The 20,350-nt window shown below is 54.2% G+C and overlaps 1 long non-coding RNA gene and 1 pseudogene across 1 annotated transcript; one reads left to right on the top strand and one right to left on the bottom strand.

Annotated features, from left to right (window-relative positions):
- Positions 1 to 938: 938 nt before the first annotated feature.
- LOC147571011 (uncharacterized) lies at positions 939 to 2,148 on the top strand. The gene is made up of 2 exons (XR_015247805.1): positions 939 to 1,033; positions 1,447 to 2,148. It is a non-coding gene; the product is annotated as an uncharacterized LOC147571011 (long non-coding RNA).
- Positions 2,149 to 8,853: 6,705 nt separating this feature from the next.
- LOC147571010 (TAR DNA-binding protein 43 pseudogene) lies at positions 8,854 to 10,454 on the bottom strand (annotated as a pseudogene).
- Between the last annotated feature and the right edge of the window lie 9,896 nt (positions 10,455 to 20,350).

Genomic DNA, 20,350 nt, shown 5'->3' with positions numbered 1-20,350 from the left:
CGGCGAGCCGGGAGCCGGGGACCCGCAGACCGGGAAACCTGGCGACGTGGGACTCGAGGTCGACCGGCGCGCCGCGGACCCGAGGACCTGAGGTCGACCAGCACACCGCGGACCGGGGGACTGGGGACCTGGCCACCCGGGACTCGAGGCCGACCGGCACGCTGGGGGCTGAGGACCCCGAGGCTCGGCGCTTGGCGCTCGAGGTCGACCAGCACGCCGGGGACCGGGGCCCCGCGGACCGGTGACCTGGGGCTCGAGGGTGACCGGCACGCCGGGAGCCGGGGGACCCGGTGACCTGGGACTTGAGGTCGGCCGGCACGCTGGGAGCCGGGGACGCTGGGATCTGCGGATCTGAGACCCGAGTTCTACCAGCACGGCCGAGCCCCGTGACCTGGGATCTGTGGAGCTGGGGATCCGTTGACCTGGTCCCCGAGGTTGACCGGCACGCTGGACTTCACCGCAGCCGTCTACCCCAAAGTTTAGGAAATCCGTGGATCGCTAGCGACTCTGGGCCCGGTGAGGTCGGCCACCCGAGTCCCCGGGTTCGATGACGAGCGTTGACCCGCTGCACCCCCGGCGCGACCGCCGTGGCCCACGCCTGTCCTTTCTTCCCGTGATTTTTTTTTTTTTTTTTTTCCTCTCCCACCTCCACTCCTGTCGCCGCTTCCCCCGATCGGATCGGCCCCGCCTTCGTTTGCATTACTATCCTGGACACCCGTTTCTTTCGTTGTAGCACTGGTGGGGGCTGCGTGACGGCGAGACGACGACCATCCACAGACGGTATCTGGTGGCAGGAAGGAGGGTCTCGGTTAGGCGTCCATTCGATCCACAAAGCCCTCTTGGTGCGCCCTCCGTTCCGTGTCCCCCTCCCCCCACCCCAGCCGGGAAACGCTACTGACCCAGGTGGCTGGGGATGAGGCCGTGCGCCGGCGAGGCAGGTGCTGCGTCCCGGCCGCTCTGCTGCGATCGGCCCGTGGTCGTCACACACGGACTCCCTCACTCCACCATCGTGGTGCCCGGACGCCCCCTGCCTGTTGGTCGCTTTTATACTACCCAAAGAGGTCGACGGGGTGGGCGGTGGGGCTTGAGGAAGCTGTTTGGGAGTACATGGATGGAAATGGGAACAGTTGTAGTTAGAAGGAATGGGAAGGGGGGGGTGGGTGTGCGGGGGCGGGTGGGTGGGGGGGTGTGCGTGGGCGGGGGGGTGTGCGGGGGCGGGGTGGCTGGGTGTGCGGGGGTGGGGGGTGTGCGGGGGCGGGGTGGGGGGTGTGCGGGGGCGGGGTGGGTGGGTGTGCGGGGGCGGGGTGGGTGGGTGTGCGGGGGCGGGGGGGGGTGGAGGGTGGGTGGGTGTTTTCACGCGCGCACGGGAGGGGCGGAGGGGCAGAGGGGCAGAGGATAGGATCTCAAGATCATTTTGGAAATATCAACCTGTGTTAATTCTCCGAGCACCTTCAACAGAAGTATTTGGTGTTAAAAGACGACCACAGAGGGACAACTCAAAACACCACCTCTGCGGCTGAGGGGCCCCCGGACAGACAGGGAGGGTCAGGACCGGAAGGACAGCTTCCCTCCTTCCTGGAACCCAGAGGGGAAGGCAGAAGTGCTCCCCCACCCCGACTTAGAGTTGAGGCTCTGCCACACTCAGGCGGTGCTAGTCGCCCACTCTCTTGCTGTCGAGAAGGAATTCCTGTTCTCCTGTGGGGTCATGTAGTTCGGGGAACTTCCCAAGCCGCTCAGCTCACAAGAACACCTACGCCCGGTGTCATGAACTCCCTCCCTCACACTCGCCATCCCCCTCTGAAGCCCAGAAGGGAAAGAAAAAGAAAACGTCGACTGCCTGCCTGCCTGCCTACATTTACTATTCTATGTGTTGCCTCACCTATGAACACTGGAAACACAACTCGCGTGCCAAAATTCCCATCCTTGTAAGGGCACCTGGGTGCCTCACTCGGTAAGGCGTCCGAGTCTTGCCTCAGGTCATGATCTCGGGGTTCTTGAATTTCAGCCCCCACATCTGGCTCTGTGCTGACACCTTGGAGCCTGCTTGGTGATCCATTCTCTCCCTCCCTACCCCCTCTCTCCCACTCACTCACTCAACTGGAATGAATGCATACGTAATAAGTAAATAAATGTATATGTGTGTGTACACTTCAGCGGGCTCTCTTAGTCTACTACTCACAAAGCTATGGGACCATCACTGTTCATTCCAAACTATTTCCATCGCCTCAAAGAGAAAGAAACCCCACGCCCCCCTCTTCCTCCCCCCCCCCCCCAAGTACCTTCGACACTGACTCGAGGTTTCTCAACAGCCTTGCTAGCCCTAGCAATGTTTCCAAGCACTGGTGCTCCCCAACACCCCCCCCCCCCCCCCCGTCAAAGAACTCCCCTAATTCAGGCACTTCCGGGTTGTTCCAACACCTGGAACGGCGGGGGGGGGGGGGGGGGGGGAGGAGAGACTGCTGTGTTGGGGGGGGCGGCACGGGACACAGAAGCACTCTGAATCCCCTTCCCTTTGCCTCTCTTCCATCTGGGGTTTCCTGAGGTGTATCCTTTGACGCCATCACTCATCTATGAGAAATGAGAAAAAGAGGACCGAACGTGGCTAGATCGTTTTCCATAGCCTGATACGCATACCCACACGCACGCCAAAAGAAACGAAAATTGCGATCCGCTGGAAGGTCAAACGACGGCAGAGTGGTGCGATTAATGACGCTACACTCACACGATACGAGACCATGCGGCTGTTACAGATTATGTTGGCAGAGAGGTTTTCGTAGCACGGGAATCCGCTTGCGCTGTTCTGATACTTCATGACGACCGGTGGGTGGGAAACCTTCTACGTAGGGTGAGCTCTCTTGTATCCGAAGACACCAAATCATCATTTCAAAGGCTACGGGTGGTGAGATCGCTCTGGCTTGCAACTTCTTACCCCCTATGTTGTTCTCCAGGATTGCATTTCAGCTTCCTCCCTTATCCGAGCCAACGACCCTACCTGGTTTTTATGTATTTATTTCTTTTTAAAGAGATTCAGTACGACATTGGGTCCTAAACGGAGGCAGAGCTTTGGCTACTGGTCTCAGAAACGATGATTGTCTCTATATTTGTATGGATTCCGCCAAACTTGTGCCTCTCACGCCTTTCCTCTCGCTACATAACGTCTTAAGATGCAGGGAGCCCGCTCAGGTGGGACCGCCGCTTGTGGAAAGAGTCATCGGGGCAAAATAGTGAAAGCAGCGCCGATAAAGAATATGTTGCGGGTTAGACACATATTCCCGTTTCATCCCCACCCCCCATCGATCAATCACTTACTCCCCTTTGATGCCATGTTTTGTGTATTCCTGTATTTGTGGATGGGTTTTCAAAGATTTTATTATAACTAAGCGCGACATCCAGCGTGGGACTCGAACTCGCAACCCACGACATACAGTTGCACGATCCACCACCTGTGCCCACCAGGCATCCTGATGCCACGTTTTCTTTCTTTGCCTCCCTGCCGGCCGGCCTGCCTCCCTCCCTCCCTGCCGGCCGGCCTGCCTGCCTCCCTGCCGGCCTGCCTCCCTCCCTGCCGGCCGGCCGGCCTGCCTGCCTCCCTGCCGGCAGGCCTGCCTGCCTGCCGGCCGGCCTGCCTCCCTCCCGGCCTGCCTGCCGGCCTGCCTCCTCCCTCCCTCCCTCCCTCCCTCCCTCCCTCCCTCCCTCCCTCCCTCCCTCCCGGCCTGCCTGCCGGCCTGCCTCTCTCCCTGCCTCCCGGCCTGCCTGCCGGCCTCCCTCCCGGCCTGCCTGCCGGCCTGCCTCCCTCCCTTCCGGCCTGCCTGCCGGCCTGCCTCCCTCCCTCCCTCCCGGCTTGCCGGCCGGCCTGCCTGCCTCCCTGCCGGCCTGCCTCCCTCCCTGCCGGCCGGCCGGCCTGCCTGCCTCCCTGCCGGCCTGCCTGCCTGCCTCCCTGCCGGCCTGCCTCCCTCCCTGCCGGCCGGCCGGCCTGCCTGCCTCCCTGCCGGCAGGCCTGCCTGCCTGCCTCCCTGCCTGCCTGCCGGCCTGCCTGCCTCCCTGCCGGCCGGCCTGCCTCCCTCCCGGCCTGCCTGCCGGCCTCCCTCCCTCCCTCCCTCCCTCCCTCCCTCCCTCCCTCCCGGCCTGCCTGCCTGCCGGCCTGCCTCTCTCCCTGCCTCCCGGCCTGCCTGCCGGCCTCCCTCCCGGCCTGCCTGCCGGCCTGCCTCCCTCCCTTCCGGCCTGCCTCCCTCCCGGCCTGCCTGCCGGCCTGCCTCCCTCCCTCCCTCCCTCCCGGCTTGCCGGCCGGCCTGCCTCCCTCCCTGCCGGCCGGCCTGCCTCCCTCCCTGCCGGCCGGCCTGCCTGCCTCCCTGCCGGCCGGCCTGCCTGCCTCCCTCCCTCCCTGCCTCCCGGCCTGCCTCCCTCCCTCCCTGCCGGCCGGCCTGCCTGCCTCCCTGCCGGCCGGCCTGCCTCCCTCCCTCCCTGCCGGCCGGCCTGCCTGCCTGCCTCCCTGCCTGCCTGCCGGCCTGCCTGCCTCCCTGCCTCCCGGCCTGCCTGCCTGCCTCCCTGCCGGCCTGCCTCCCTCCCTGCCGGCCGGCCGGCCTGCCTGCCTCCCTGCCGGCAGGCCTGCCTGCCTGCCTCCCTGCCTGCCTGCCGGCCTGCCTGCCTCCCTGCCGGCCGGCCTGCCTCCCTCCCGGCCTGCCTGCCGGCCTCCCTCCCTCCCTCCCTCCCTCCCTCCCTCCCTCCCTCCCGGCCTGCCTGCCTGCCGGCCTGCCTCTCTCCCTGCCTCCCGGCCTGCCTGCCGGCCTCCCTCCCGGCCTGCCTGCCGGCCTGCCTCCCTCCCTTCCGGCCTGCCTCCCTCCCGGCCTGCCTGCCGGCCTGCCTCCCTCCCTCCCTCCCTCCCGGCTTGCCGGCCGGCCTGCCTCCCTCCCTGCCGGCCGGCCTGCCTCCCTCCCTGCCGGCCGGCCTGCCTGCCTCCCTGCCGGCCGGCCTGCCTGCCTCCCTCCCTCCCTGCCTCCCGGCCTGCCTCCCTCCCTCCCTGCCGGCCGGCCTGCCTGCCTCCCTGCCGGCCGGCCTGCCTCCCTCCCTCCCTGCCGGCCGGCCTGCCTGCCTGCCTCCCTGCCTGCCTGCCGGCCTGCCTGCCTCCCTGCCTCCCGGCCTGCCTGCCTGCCTGCCTGCCTCCCTGCCTGCCTGCCGGCCTGCCTGCCTGCCTGCCTCCCTGCCTCCCGGCCTGCCTGCCTGCCTCCCTCCCTGCCGGCCGGCCTGCCTGCCTCCCTCCCGGCCTGCCTGCCGGCCTGCCTCCCTCCCTCCCTCCCGGCCGGTCTGCCTGCCGGCCTGCCTGCCTCCCTCCCTGCCAGCCGGCCTGCCTGCCTCCCTGCCGGCCGGCCTGCCTGCCTCCCTCCCGGCCTGCCTGCCGGCCTGCCTCCCTCCCTCCCTCCCGGCCGGTCTGCCTGCCGGCCTGCCTGCCTCCCTCCCTGCCAGCCGGCCTGCCTGCCTCCCTGCCGGCCGGCCTGCCTCCCTCCCTGCCGGCCTGCCTCCCTCCCTCCCTCCCGGCCGGCCTGCCTGCCTGCCTCCCTGCCGGCCTGCCTGCCGGCCTGCTGGCCGGCCTGCCTCCCTCCCTCCTGGCCGGCCTGCCTGCCTCCCTGCCGGCCGGCCTGCCTCCCTCCCTGCCGGCCTGCCTCCCTCCCTGCCGGCCGGCCTGCCTCCCTCCCTGCCGGCCGGCCTGCCTGCCTCCCTGCCGGCCTGCCTCCCTCCCTGCCGGCCGGCCTGCCTGCCTCCCTGCCGGCCTGCCTCCCTCCCTGCCGGCCGGCCTGCCTGCCTCCCTCCCTGCTGGCCGGCCTGCCTGCCTCCCTCCCTGCCGGCCGGCCTGCCTGCCTCCCTGCCGGCCTGCCTCCCTCCCTGCCTCCCGGCCTGCCTCCCTCCCTCCCGGCCGGCCTGCCTGCCTCCCTGCCGGCCTGCCTCCCTCCCTGCCGGCCGGCCTGCCTGCCTCCCTCCCTGCCGGCCGGCCGGCCTCCCTGCCTGCCTGCCTCCCTCCCTGCCTCCCGGCCTGCCTCCCTCCCTCCCGGCCGGCCTGCCTGCCTCCCTGCCGGCCTGCCTGCCGGCCTGCCTGCCGGCCTCCCTCCCTCCCTCCCTCCCTCCCTCCCGGCCGGCCTGCCTCCCTCCCTGCCTCCCGGCCTGCCTCCCTCCCTCCCTGCCGGCCGGCCTGCCTCCCTGCCGGCTGGCCTGCCTCCCTCCCTGCCGGCCTGCCTCCCTCCCTCCCTCCCGGCCGGCCTGCCTCCCTCCCGGCCTGCCTCCCTCCCTCCCGGCCTGCCTGCCTCCCTCCCTCCCGGCCTGCCTGCCTCCCTGCCGGCCGGCCTGCCTGCCTCCCTGCCGGCCGGCCTGCCTCCCTCCCTCCCGCCCGGCCGGCCGGCCGGCCTGCCTGCCTGCCTGCCTCCCTCCCGGCCTGCCTGCCTCCTTCCCGGCCTGCCTGCCTCCCTGCCGGCCGGCCGGCCTGCCTCCCTCCTGGCCTGCCTGCCTCCCTCCCTGCCGGCCGGCCTGCCTGCCTGCCTCCCTCCCTGCCTCTAAGTCCAACTAAAACATGAAGTCTGTGATGTGGGAGCTGTAGCCATCTGGTTCTTCTTATATCCCGATCACAGACCAAAGAACGATCTTTGCCATAGATTAGTGTTTTCAATAAATCATCTGTCGATGGCTATCGATAAAGGAAATTGTCAACTTTTAACGGCTGTGGACCCTGCTCCTGGGCACCCAGGGAAGCTAGGCTTTAACATTTACCAAGCTCCAAATGACCCTGTCAAACCCCAAAGCGTGTGCTCTGTTTCTGCCCTGAGCACACGTTGCATGTCCGCTTCGTTTAAATAAACAACAACAAAAATGGATCAAAGGGGTGACTTGGCTGGCTGGCTCCCTCAGCTAGGTCAGGGGAGCGGGTGACTCTTCATTGCCGGGCTGTGAGTTCGGGCCTTATGTTGGGTGTGAAGAGGACATAAAAACAAAACCAATCCATCAGTCAGTCAGTCAGCTGAGAATTAAAAAGGAGCCTTCCAAACATACGATGAGAAAATGGAAGAAAACCTCCCTGGATCCCCAAAGATTAAAGTCATACAGCTTTGCACATACTGAAAACAGAAAATAAACCCTGTAAAAATTTTCTGCCGTGTCTTTCGTCATTATACCTCGTAACAACAACAACAACAACAACAACAACAACAACAACAACTCCTCCTCCTCCTCCTCCTCCTCCTCCTCCTCCTCCTCCTCCTCCATCCATTCTATTTAAGAATTCCCAACACTGACAACTCTTATAAAGACCATCCAAGCACGGGACACAGAACTGCATTAGACCACATTCTTATGGCTACCTGACAGACATTAGAACTTCCACCCTTCGTGGTGACCCCCCGAGCTCACTGATGAGCTCTGCTTCCGAGTACTCCCGTGAAGCACACCACAAGCTCAGTCCGTGTTCACGGGACCACACTTAACAGATCGGGAACAGAACAGAACACACACCATACGGCGTTCACAGCAGCTGACGGAAGGGCAGGGGAAATACAAGTACCTCACACATCCAACTAATGGGGTTCTCTGAGAACAAAACTCTCTTTACGTCTTCCAACGTCTTCCAATGGGTGTGGATGTCCTTTGGATGCAGAAAACATTCGCACGTCATTTGCTATCGTTGCTCTCGGCACGCTCTTGCACCGAGGCCAAGGGACTGAGAGATGCATCTTGCCAGGTTAAAAAAAATCTATCCATCGTGTGCCACCGCCACTGAGTCTCTGCACGCACTCTCTCCTTTTCTCACTCACACTAGCCTTTCGTACTTTGGCACCACTGTCGTTCGAACACGAGGATCAGAAAACACAAGGTTTCAGAAGTTCAAACAGCCTTCTGGTTGCATAGCACACCCTTGCATTCATAGCATGGATACGACTCCGCGAAATAAAGAGTAGTGGATATAAATGGGACACCCAAGGTCAAAGTCACAGCCTGTATGGTGTGAAGACGAATTCAAGAGTGAGAAAGCACGTAGACGGAAATATTCCTTCCTATGGCAGAATATTTACAGCACTGCTTTCAATGAAGTGCTTCTCCCGTAAACATTTGAAATGAGATCAACGGCACAGATTCAATGAAGGCTTCATACTGTACTTCTGCATAGGAAGGGGTACAAGTGTCACAAACTACAAACGAAAGCAAAAAGACCAAACACTGTGACACCAGATCTCCAAAAAGGAGGTTTTCCTGGGGGTGGGGAATTAATGTGGTGGGGTTCCAATTAAAACAAGGAAAAAAGAGTGTACCTATAATGAATGGTTTCCATAGTGAACACGCACAAAGAATTCACTTGACGAGTCCAGGGATACAATATTACAGGAGAAATCCTTTGATGTCCATTGTAGCCTGTGTGTGTGTGTGTGTGTGTGTGTGTGTGTGTGTGTGTGTGTGTGTGTGAGAGAGAGAGAGAGAGAGAGAGAGAGAGAGAGAGAGAACGAGAACCAATCAGGCAGTTGGTTCGCTTTCAAACACCTGATATTTCGACCCTTGATGTAACAAAACTTCTAAAATTCCTTTAGCTTTGCCTCTCTTTCTAAAGAAAAATGTCAAAAATAGTGGTGAATATACTCCACGCTGAACGTACTGATTCTGAAAACTCTCAGTACGGATGGGTTTTATAATACACTTAACCATGTGTGGGGTGCTTGGTTGGCTCCGTCAGTTAAGTGTGTGACTGTGGCTCAGGTCATGATCTTACGTTTTGTGGGTTCGAGCCCTGCACCGGGCTCTGTGCGGACAGCCTGGAGCCTGCTTCGGATTCTGTGTCTCCCTCTCTCTCTGCTCCTTCCCCTTCCCACTCTGTCTCTCTCGGTCTCTCAAAAATAAATAAATGTTTAAAAAAAAAAAGAAAGGAAAGAAAGAGAGAAGAGAAGAGAAGAGAAGAGAAGAAAAAAGAAATACACTTACCATGTGTTTAGAAAAATTTGAATTCCTACCAGTCTATACCTACCCCACTGTCTAAATTCCCCAGCTGGAAGATTTAGAATCTGTGCTTGAGCCAAAGCCTCCAGGAAAACCGCTGCCTGACTCCGCATTTGATGCGGGTCCCCAACCGATGGCCGCACCTGATTTAGAACCACTATCGGAGTTCTTTCCAGAACCAGGGACCCGAGGAGGTTCCTCAACACATGACACATAGAAGTACCCTACGACCCAGCACTTTCACGACGAAGTACTTAGCCAAAGGATACAGGTCTGCTGTTTCCAAGGGGCACACGCACCTCAGGGTGCATAGCAGCACTATCCACGGTAGGCAAAGTATGGGAAGGGGCCAAATGTCCATCGACGGATGAATGGATACAGAAGAGGCGGTATCCATGTAACAACAGAGCAGTGCGCGGCCACCAGAGGGAATGAAGTCTTGCCATTTGCAAGTACCTGGATGGAACTGGAGGGTGTCATGCAAAGTGACATTTGTCCCTCAGAGAAACACATGTATCACAGGACCTCACCCGTGTGAGGACCTTCACTTCCCAAACAGAGGAACTCGGGAAGGGAAGGGAAGAAGGGAAGGAAAAATAACATACAAACAGGAAGGGGGACAAAAACGTAAGAGGCTCTTCCCTAAGGGGAACAAACAGAGGGTTCCTGGAGGGGGTTGTGCCGGGGCGGGGGCTGAAAGGGTGAGGGGTATGAAGGACTCTCCTCCTCAAACCACTGTTGCCCTATAGGCTAACTACCTTGGGGGTACATTGAAAAAATAAATTCAATAATAATATCAGAGAGGGCGAGGGCGAGGGCGAGGGCTACCTGATCATCTGCAAACGTAACAAAGGGAAAGTCCGGGAACCGTTTGGGAATGAAGCTGTCTACCGCTTCTCAGTCCTGGCAAAAGAACTGCTGCAGCTTATAGGCAGTCACGTCCCTCTGTAAGGCACCCGACAAACGCCTTCCTGCTTCTCAAAAGCTCATCTGGGCTTCGATGAGATTCAGGAAGTTTGCAGTCACACCATCGTTCCTCGATCGATCGCATGGCTTTCACCTCGGTTTCCTATTACGTAAAACGAACACGGCCAAAGCCCTTTGAAGGACTAGTGTGAATATCTTTCCTGTCCTGAACCAGAAGAACCTCTCCAAAGCTACCAAAATATTCTTTCAGATCCTGTTCGGTTGTTTTCCACGGGAGACCCAACACTCTTAAATCGGACGTTTTCTGGATGGCTCTCTTCACTTTCACTGCTGAAGAAGCAGGTATCTGTCTCGTCCCTTTTTCTGTGGCTATCTTTGGGATAAGTTGACGACTATCCGCTACCGGATTTCCCCAGCCAGCATCAGGGATGTGCAGAATGTCTTTGACCAGCCGGACACCTCTCATACACTGAGACGCTGGATTCCGGTAGTGCAGTCCACGTGCTGCCGACAAACTGGGCTGTCACTGTGGACAGCAGCACTGTCCCATCGTCTTCCGATGGCATTTCTTTTTTATATATATATAATTTTTTTTTTAATTTTTTTTTTCAACGTTTATTTATTTTTGGGACAGAGAGACACAGAGCATGAACAGGGGAGGGGCAGAGAGAGAGGGAGACACAGAATCGGAAACAGGCTCCAGGCTCTGAGCCATCAGCCCAGAGCCCGACGCGGGGCTCGAACTCACGGACCGCGAGATCGTGACCTGGCTGAAGTCGGACGCTTAACCGACTGCGCCACCCAGGCGCCCCTTCCGATGGCATTTCGATGGGCTCGTCATTCTCATCTTTGGTCACCCGAGTACATTCAGACACCTGCTCTTATTTCTCCGCTAGGCCGCTGCTAGGAAGCCTGACAGGGAACCCGAAGCAGCGAGGGATCCAGGAGCAGCCCAGCTACTGCTTCGCTCCCGCGAAATGGCCGCCTTGTAACTCTTTACGGAAGAGGAAAAAAAAAACACCACCGTGACCGCCACCATTTAATAACCTTGCTCTAAGTGTGGAGAAAGCAACCACCCATCCCCAAAAGGAAACTTGGGCAGGCTACACGTATAGGACATATGGAGCCTATACTTGCAAGTGCTTACTTACGTGGGAACGTGGAAGGGTCACCTGAGTCCCTGATGGCCCAGATGGGGTTCTTTGGAGGTGTCTGAATGAGTTTTCTTGTGTGCTCCCTTAGAGAAAGCTGGCCGTGAGACGACGCGGCCAGAAACTAGCAAGCCCTTTGGTTCCATCAGCGAAGCCCCGACTTTTGGGGAGGAACGGACGCTCACGGAGATATCCCGGGCCACATTTGGTTTGTGGGTTGCTGCAGCTTTTTTTTTTTTGGCTTCTTTGCGCCAAATTGGCTGTGTTCTCATTGGAAATGGAAAACACCTGCGCGATGGGATCCATCCGCGGTAATGCTCTCGTGCGATTGCATTTGTTTTTACAAAAGGGGGAGATTTGACCATTGGGTCTTTCGTGTCCTCTCCACAAGTAGGAGTGAAACAAAGGCTGATATTGGTTTGCATCTTGTTTGTGGATCTATGGCCACAGGTGTTATCCATGTGAGATGTTTTCTCTACCTCTGGATGCTATTGCTAACACCAATTTGTAAAGAAGCTCCGTTACTGTGTTTCAAGGCAAGCTCTTGTAAACATTGGGCATTCTAACACTCGGGAGGATCAGAACAAACCCAAATGTGTTTCACATTCACGTGAACGGGGTGGGTGGGTGTGGGTGTGTGTGTGTGTGAAATTCTCTACATTCAGAGTTTTATGTTACTCCATAAGAAAGTTGCCTCACGGGAAGGGACACAATGGATGGCCCAGAGAGAGGAGAGATAAAAATTGAACACACCTGCCCTCCCCGCTACACCCACACCCACACCCCCTTTCCCAATAGTCAGAAGAATGAGGAAGAGGAGGAAGGCACACAGATGCCAGTGATCCTAAACCCACCCCTCCTCCTCCCCGAGCACAAGCGCCAAGATGGGTGCCCACCCCACGGCCTGCTCCTCCTTCACCTCTTCCACAGGGGGCTGAAAAGCAACCAGAGACAAAGCCACTTTTGCAGGACGGAAAGACAGGAGACAGAGATGGAAGAAGAAGTAGGAGGTGGACGCGGACGCGGAGTTGGAGGCGCAAAAGAAAAAGATAAAAGACACACAAAAAGGTGAGTCCAAAACTTTAAATCTGCCTGGGGCCTGGCCCGCGGCTCCCTGGCCGCCTCCGCCTCCGCCTCCCCCTCCCCCTGTTTCTGCATCAGTTGGTGTGGCTCCAGTGATCTCCTAGGCCATCCCCGGTGGTGGGGCCTCCCGTGTGAGCCTGATGGTGGGGAAACAGATCGTTTGACTTTTTAGCGGACACGGGTGTGACGTCTTGGATACTAAAGGCCATGGAAGGTTGATTGCTTACTTAAAATGGACAGATTTTCGGAGCCGCCGATATCAAATACAATGCCGATTGCTAGGTTTTATTCTTTGTGGTGGTGGTTGTAAAATGGCTTGAATTTGGTGCTCTCTGCATGACAAGGCTTTGGGGTGGGCAGCTCCGGTCATGGCCTTGCTTCCGTCCCAATACTGACCCTGTAACTGTGGTCCTCAAAATATACAGCTCTGTGACCTTTACAAACAACATAACCCGTTTTCTCCCTCGTTTTACAACAGGTATCGAAAACAAAATCAAAAAAACTTTACAAACACTTACGCCCTTCCTTGTTCCACTCAGACACGCACTCTAGGGTTCAGGCCCGAGGCAGGGGCCTAATCAGCTTTCATGTGACTTCAATTTATGACTTAACGGGTACCCATTGCAGTTTGTCAGCAAAAAGTACTTCAAACGATGGTCGATTTTGTCTCTCGCATACAGTGTTCGTGGGTGAATGTTGACAGGAGATAGGTTAAATACACAAAAATGTTTACTCGTAAACCTTTAAATTTTTTCCTTGTACCATTTACTTTTGAGAGAGAGAGAGAGAGAGAGAGAGAGAGAGAGAGAGAGAGAGAGAATGAGAATGAGAATGAATGTCAGCGAGGGAGGGGCAGAGACAGAGGGAGACACAGAATCCGAAGCAGGCTCCAGGCTCTGAGAGGTCAGCACAGAGCCCCACGCGGAGCTCGAACTCACGAACTGTGAGATTGTGACCTGAGCCGAAGTCGGACGCTTAACTGACTGAGCCGCCCAGGAGTCCCTATTTGTAAACTTTTAAAATGGCTTCCCAAATCTTTCGTGACCTGGAACTTCAAAGCTTTGCTAAGTTAAGTGGTAAATTAGGTTCAATTCTTCGGACATCTGAGTCTTTTCCACAGAAGATAAAATACTAAATTGTGAATTACTAAACCTACGGCGTTTTCTTTTTGTTTTTTTTTGTTTTGTTTTTTCGTTTTTTGTTTTGCTGTGTGTGTGTGGGTGTGTGGGTGTGTGGGTGTGTGTGGGTGGTCTTTGGCTTTATTCGGAAAACCTTAACAGTACAGATACTTGGGTCTGTTAGTAAACATGTTTCATCGTTTGTTGTTGTTTTTTTTTTCCTTGAAGATTTGTTTTCCAGCCTATTTCTTTATTTTTAGGGGAGAGAGAGAGAGAGAGAGAGAGAGAGACAGACAGACACACACACACACACACACACACACACACACACACACACACACACTCAGAATGAGTCAGTGGGAGGGGCAGAGGATCCGAAGCGGGCTCTGTGCTGACAGCACAGACAGCCCAACGCATGGCTCAAACTCACGAACCGAACCCTGGCATCATGACCTGAGCCGAAGTTGGATGCTTAACTGACAAAGCCACCCAGGCGCCCGTTTCATGACTTGTTATAAATTGCACAGAAAAAGAAAAAAAGAAACAAAACCGAACACCACAACGTATTTCTGAAAGTGATGAGATACATTCGTACATTTGGCAGTGTAAAGAATTCTGGTGTGTGGGGGGCCTGGGTGGCTCAGTCAGTTAAGCGTCTGATTTCAGCTACGGTCATGGTTCATGGATTTGAGCCCTGAGCTGGGTTCTGCACTGACAGTGCAGAGCTCCCCTCTCCCCCTCTCCCCCTCTCCCCCTCTCCCCCTCTCCCCCTCTCCCCCTCTCCCCCTCTCCCCCTCTCCCCCTCTCCCCCTCTCCCTTTCCCCCTCTCCCCCTCTCCCTTTCCCCCCACCTCTCAAAATAAAGGAATTAACTTAAGAGGAAAAAAAGAACTCCATAAAAAAAAAAAATTAAAAAGAAGGCAGGCAGGCAGGCGGAAAAGAAGAGAGAAAAAACACAAAAGACTATATGGTCAATCGCTATTCTTGCTGTGCTTATGTCAATACTGAAGCCATGCCTGTTAACACTGGACTTATTTTTCAAACAAATTAGTTTTCATTGGGCTATCTTTGACAGGAATGGAGGGGTCTCGATAGAAAAAGATTATATTTCAATAGCTCTTTTGTGGATGTTAAATTCTAGTTCTGGTTAATTAATTTTCTTCGACCGTTTGTTGTTTGCCTTTAAAACTGGGCTGGATCCTGAATCCTGATTTCCTCCAATATCTGACTATGACTCTTCAAACTCAGGCTTCCAATCCTCTCCCATCCTCTTATCTTACCATCCTGAAGAACTCAAATGGCCCTTTTCCCTGAAGCCCTGCAAAGGAAAGCTGAACAACTGGAGATAAACTTCAGAGAAATTGCCACAGTTGTAGAGAATCTGTGTGCCTGTTGCTCTATGGGCCATTCAGAACGAGACATTTGCTGCTGTTGTGTTTTTGTTGTTTTTAAAGTAGGCTTCACCACGCCCAGTGTGGAGCCCAACTGGGGCCTTGAGCTCACGACCCTGGGATTGAGACCTGAGTGGAGATCCAGACTTGAATACTGAACCTGAACCCACTGAGCCACTCAGGATCCCCCAAAATGAGACATTGGAACTACATGCCAGAAAAATCGGTCAGATTGCCCCCTGCCTGCTCCCACTCCAGCTGAGGATGCTTCGAGCCTGGCATCTAGACACCTTCTCACTGACCACACTTGGGACTTAGACACTGGGTTTATAAGTTGTTCTAACCATTAACCCGTGGTTTTCTTTTCTGTCTGTAGAAATACCTCTTATTAGTTACCTGATTGCTTGCTGAACGAGGCAGAGTCAAAGCTAGTTCACAAACACTTGCTGCACCTGTATTAGCTCCTCTTTAGAAATAAGAACCCATAGTTTCTTTGTATTTTTATAAGTTTCTTAATATTTACTTTTGAGAGGGGGTGGGGGGAGGGAGACCCATAATCTGTAGCTGGCTCCAGGCTCTGAGCTGTCCGCACAGAGTCTGATGCGGGGCTCGAAATCACGAACGGCGAGATCCTGACCGGAGCCAGAGTCCGATGCTTAACCCACGGAGCCACCCAGGTGCCCCAGCAATAAAAGCCCACATAAACAGGGGCACCTGGATGGCTCAGTCGGTAGAGCGCGTAGCTCTCGATCTTGGGGTTGTAAGTTCGAGCCCAACGTTGGGTGTAAAGGTTACTTAATAAGATTAAAAAAAACATAAAAGTAAAATCAGACAGCAATTCACTTGGGTACAGTAAGAGGCCCTTGACCACCACAACCTTCCCCTCCGCGCCCCCCGCCCCCCCAAGGTGGTTATAACATTGGGTTTGACTATACTGTTACTATTTCTTAGAATACACTTGGGGAGAAAACTCAGGATATGATGCAGTACCAAACTATGCAGAAAAATATCCAAGATCTCAGATAGGAACTATCTCTGATACCCACCCCCACCCCCACCCCCAATTAGCACAAGGGAGCAAAAGTTGTGACCTGCACCCTGTCAAATCCTTCCCTTCCAAAGCCCCTGCCGCACCCTAATTCGGCTTGAAATAGTTTCAGAAGGTGGACCTCCACCCCTGTTCCATAAAAGTGGAACGAGGGATTGACAATGGAAACTTATAAAGGGGAAGAAAACTTTACACCTCTGAGTCCATGTTGCTTCGATTCCCTTCACAACTTCTGTGTAGCCCTGCACCTAGGCCTGTGACAGGTGACATTTACAGAAACTGTTCTCACCGGGGGAGATAAACGGATAGCCCTAGCCCGAGCCATCACCCATCATCGTCCCCATTCCTTACCATTGGGAAATGATCCAAACTCCAGAGGCTGGGGGTGAGTGTGGGGGGCGGGGAGTGGGGAGTGGGCAATTGAAACTGTGCCACGGAGGGTTAAGGAGGCTGACTGATGCTCGCTCGCTCTCGCAGACAACCTAAATCTTGTTCTTCAGAGAACTATTTGCCCCTAATCAGCTATTGTGTCTTTTCAGGTCCCACAAACAAACTCTAGCTGTCTCTGAAGAGGCCTGGACTCAAGGTTCACCAATATGCTTGCAGCCTATAAGCCAGCACAGCCCTGAGAGAAAGAGCCTAAGTCCCCATCCAGGTTATACCAGCTCTCGGGGCATACCCACAGCCCCTTCTCCGTGTCCTAAGGTAACCTCCTGACATCAGGGACTACATTTTGCCTCGTTCTCATGTGAAGTCTCCGCCCCTAAGCAAACCTGGGGATATGCATGACAGGTATGTTTCCTCAATGTGGTTGCTCCATCTTTCCTCATCAATAATCACAGATGTGCCTTCCCTTTTATCAACAGGTATGTAAAGGATTCTTGGGATGTCATTCTTTTGTCAATTCAAGTCTATTCCAATGTTGCACTGGCTCCTTCAAATTGTCCTTGTTGGAAGTGTGTTGCTGTCCCTGTCTCTCTGTTAAAAATGCTTTGCCAAATACAAAGGCAGACCATCTGAGCCAAGCACATGAACTATGTCTGCTGGTCAATGGAACTTACAGAGAACATACGTCACTTTTGAGTTTCCCACCATTTATGTTACAATAAGTTCACCCCAACGAGGAACCCTAGGTGGTTCAAAGACACATATGTGTGTTTACACACACACATACACACACACACACACACACACACACACACACACACACACACTCTCATACCCAGCAAGGAGGGACACACCCAGGGCAGACAAGACAGTCACCTGGCACTGAGGGACATAAAAACATCAAGTTGATCATCCGTGATTTCTGAGGAAAGATTATCGATCAAGACGGGGAAATGATAAAGGAAATCCTAAACTTTTTATGTTGGTGGTCTCCCAGGGAAGCTATACATGTAATATTTACCGAGGTCAAAGGGACTCCAGAAAACCTCAAAGCATGAGCTCTTTTTCTGTCCTGAGCACAGATTGTATGTCTGGTTTGTTAAAAAAAAAAAAAAAAATTATATATATATTTTAAACATAACTAACTAAAAAAGGGGGCTTCCAAAGGTGGCTTATAAAGATGAGGGAAACAAAAGAAAACAATACAAAAACCTTCCTGGTCGCTGTAAGATTGAAGTCATACAGCCTTGCACATACTAAAAACAGAAGATAAAGTCTGTCACTTTCTCCTCATGATGATTCCTAACATCTGCGCCCCCCCCCCCCCCCCCCCCGGCCCCGTGCCCTGTTTATCCTTTTTTTTTTTTTTTTTTTTTTTTTTGGTAAGCTGTATGTATGCCCAATGTGAGGCCTTCCCCAGATGACTGACTTCTTTGTGAAGATTGCGTATCCCCGTCAGCCCTCCTAACTTGGGCTCCAATGAAACTCTTTTCCTTCCTCTTTAAAATTGTTTTTCAAAAGGCTCATTCATTTTGCATCGACATAGGGTAAATGCTATAAAAGGTAAACAAGACATAGTGAGGGGACAAACTGGGAAAGGTGGACAGCGTTTAAAAGATGCTTTTAAATGCTACACTTCTTCCTGCCTTTCCTTCACAGGTAGGACAGCACCTACACCTACTGTCGTTGGCAATGGTCATCGGCCTGGAGAGGAAGAAACCATTCCATAGTTTTCCACACGGCGGATGAGAAGGCCCTCTCGGACCAAATCCAGGAACTCCCTTACTGTGAGCCAAGGACCGGTGTTTTGTCGTTTTCCTTTCAGTTGTGGTTAGAAGTAGACATCACCTACAACTGAGATTTTTCACCATATATAAGCGTAGAGTTCAGTGGTATTAGGTGCAACATTCACGTCCTCCTCGTTGCGTTCTCTCTTTCCATTCCATTTGTTGTAGTGTTTTAAGATTTATGTGTTTTTTTTTTAATTTTTTAATTTTTTTTAATATATGAAATTTATTGTCAAATTGGTTTCCATACAACACCCAGTGCTCATCCCAAAAGGTGCCCTCCTCAATACCCATCACCCACCCTCCCCTCCCTCCCACCCCCCATCAACCCTCAGTTTGTTCTCAGTTCTCAACAGTCTCTTATGCTTTGGCTCTCTCCCACTCTAACCTCTTTTTTTTTTTTTTTTTTTTTTCCTTCCCTTCCCCCATGGGTTTCTGTTAAGTTTCTTAGGATCCACATAAGAGTGAAACCATATGGTATCTGTCTTTCTCTGTATGGCTTATTTCACTTAGCATCACACTCTCCAGTTCCATCCACGTTGCTACAAAAGGCCATATTTCATTCTTTCTCATTGCCACGTAGTATTCCATTGTGTATATAAACCGCAATTTCTTTATCCATTCATCAGTTGATGGACATTTAGGCTCTTTCCATCATTTGGCTATTGTTGAGAGTGCTGCTATAAACATTGGGGTACAAGTGCCCCTATGCATCAGCACTCCTGTATCCCTTGGATAAATTCCTAGCAGTGCTATTGCTGGGTCATAGGGTAGGTCTATTTTTAATTTTGTGAGGAACCTCCACACTGCTTTCCAGAGCAGCTGCACCAATTTGCATTCCCACCAACAGTGCAAGAGGGTTCCCGTTTCTCCACATCCTCTCCAGCATCTATAGTCTCCTGATTTGTTCATTTGGGCCACTCTGACTGGCATGAGGTGATATCTGAGTGTGGTTTTGATTTGTATTTCCCTGATGAGGAGCGACGTTGAACATCTTTTCATGTGCCTGTTGGCCATCCGGATGTCTTCTTTAGAGAAGTGTCTTTTCATGTTTAAGATTTATGTTTTTAATGTTTACTTACTTATTGGTTTAAGGGGGGGGGGGTAGGGAGGGAACCCCAAGCAGGCTCTGCACTGTCTGTGCAAGAACCCAACGCAGGGCTTGGTCTCACGAACCCTGAGATATGACGTGAGTCAAAATCAAGCGTGGGATGCTTCACCCACTGAGCCACCGAGGCACGCCACCCATTCCCTTTGTTTTAAAGACATAAACGTTGCAAACGTTTTGTTTTTTTTTTTCCAACTTTTATTTATTTATGTATTTATTTTTTTTTTTTTAATTTTTTTTTTCAACGTTTATTTATTTTTGGGACAGAGAGAGACAGAGCATGAACGGGGGAGGGGCAGAGAGAGAGGGAGACACAGAATCGGAAACAGGCTCCAGGCTCTGAGCCATCAGCCCAGAGCCCGACGCGGGGCTCAAACTCACGGACCGCGAGATCGTGACCTGGCTGAAGTCGGACGCCAACCGACTGCGCCACCCAGGCGCCCCCCAACTTTTATTTATTTTTGAGATACAGAAAGAGCATGAATGCGGGAGGGTCAGAGAGAGGGAGACACAGATTTTGAAGCAGGCTCCAGTTATTTATTTTTGAGATAGAGAAAGAGCATGAATGGGGGAGGGTCAGAGAGAGGGAGACACAGATTCTGAAGCAGGCTCCAGGCTCTGAGCTGTGAGCACAGAGCCCGACGTGGGGCTTGAAAGTCACGGACCGTGAGATCATGACCTGAGCCCAAGTCGGACACTTATCCGACCGAGCCCCCCAGGCGCCCCACAACCTTTTTTTTTTTTTTTTTTTAAAGTTTGTCCATCCATTCCTTCATTCCTTCATTCATTTTTCACATTCTCTTCACTCGATGTGGGACTTGAAGTCACAACCCTGACAGAGGTCAAGAGTCCAAGAGTCGCATGCTCTTCTGAGTGAGCCAGCCAGGAGCCCCTTCCATTCCATGTTTTGAAACAACCCAAGGATCCTGACTCAGACTCCCAAATTGACCGATGAGAGCCCCACCCACGCCCTCTAGGCCATCTGTGGGGCTGTTTCATGTGTGTCCATCTTCCTTCCTCCTTTTAGTGGCACGTCAAAGGTTGCGTGTGAAACAGCCAGTGACTGTGGAATGAAACTGTACTCCGTTTCCCTTTGGAAGCAGGTGGGAGAGGGAGGAAAGGTCAATGGCTAATCAATAGAGTGTTAGTGTTGCTTTACAGGAGTGTGCCCGCTGGGACCATCACCCGGGGTCACAATTGTCCCCTGTCAGGCCTCCCTCACCCACTATCCCTTATTGCTCCATGCCTGTGTTTGGCCTGTGAACCCTAAGACACCACCATCACGTGTTTCATGCCACCCCCTAACTCTGACTCGGCAGGCCACGCCACGCCACACCATGCCGCTCGCTCGCTCGCTCGCTCGCTCGCCAACTCCCTACGCTTCCACGTA

The sequence above is a fragment of the Puma concolor genome, unplaced genomic scaffold (assembly GCF_028749965.1).
Source record: "Puma concolor isolate L17-30 unplaced genomic scaffold, mPumCon1.1.hap2 unalloc_scaffold_74, whole genome shotgun sequence".
Classification (NCBI taxonomy): domain Eukaryota; kingdom Metazoa; phylum Chordata; class Mammalia; order Carnivora; family Felidae; genus Puma; species Puma concolor.
This window is presented reverse-complemented; position numbering and strand designations above follow the sequence as displayed.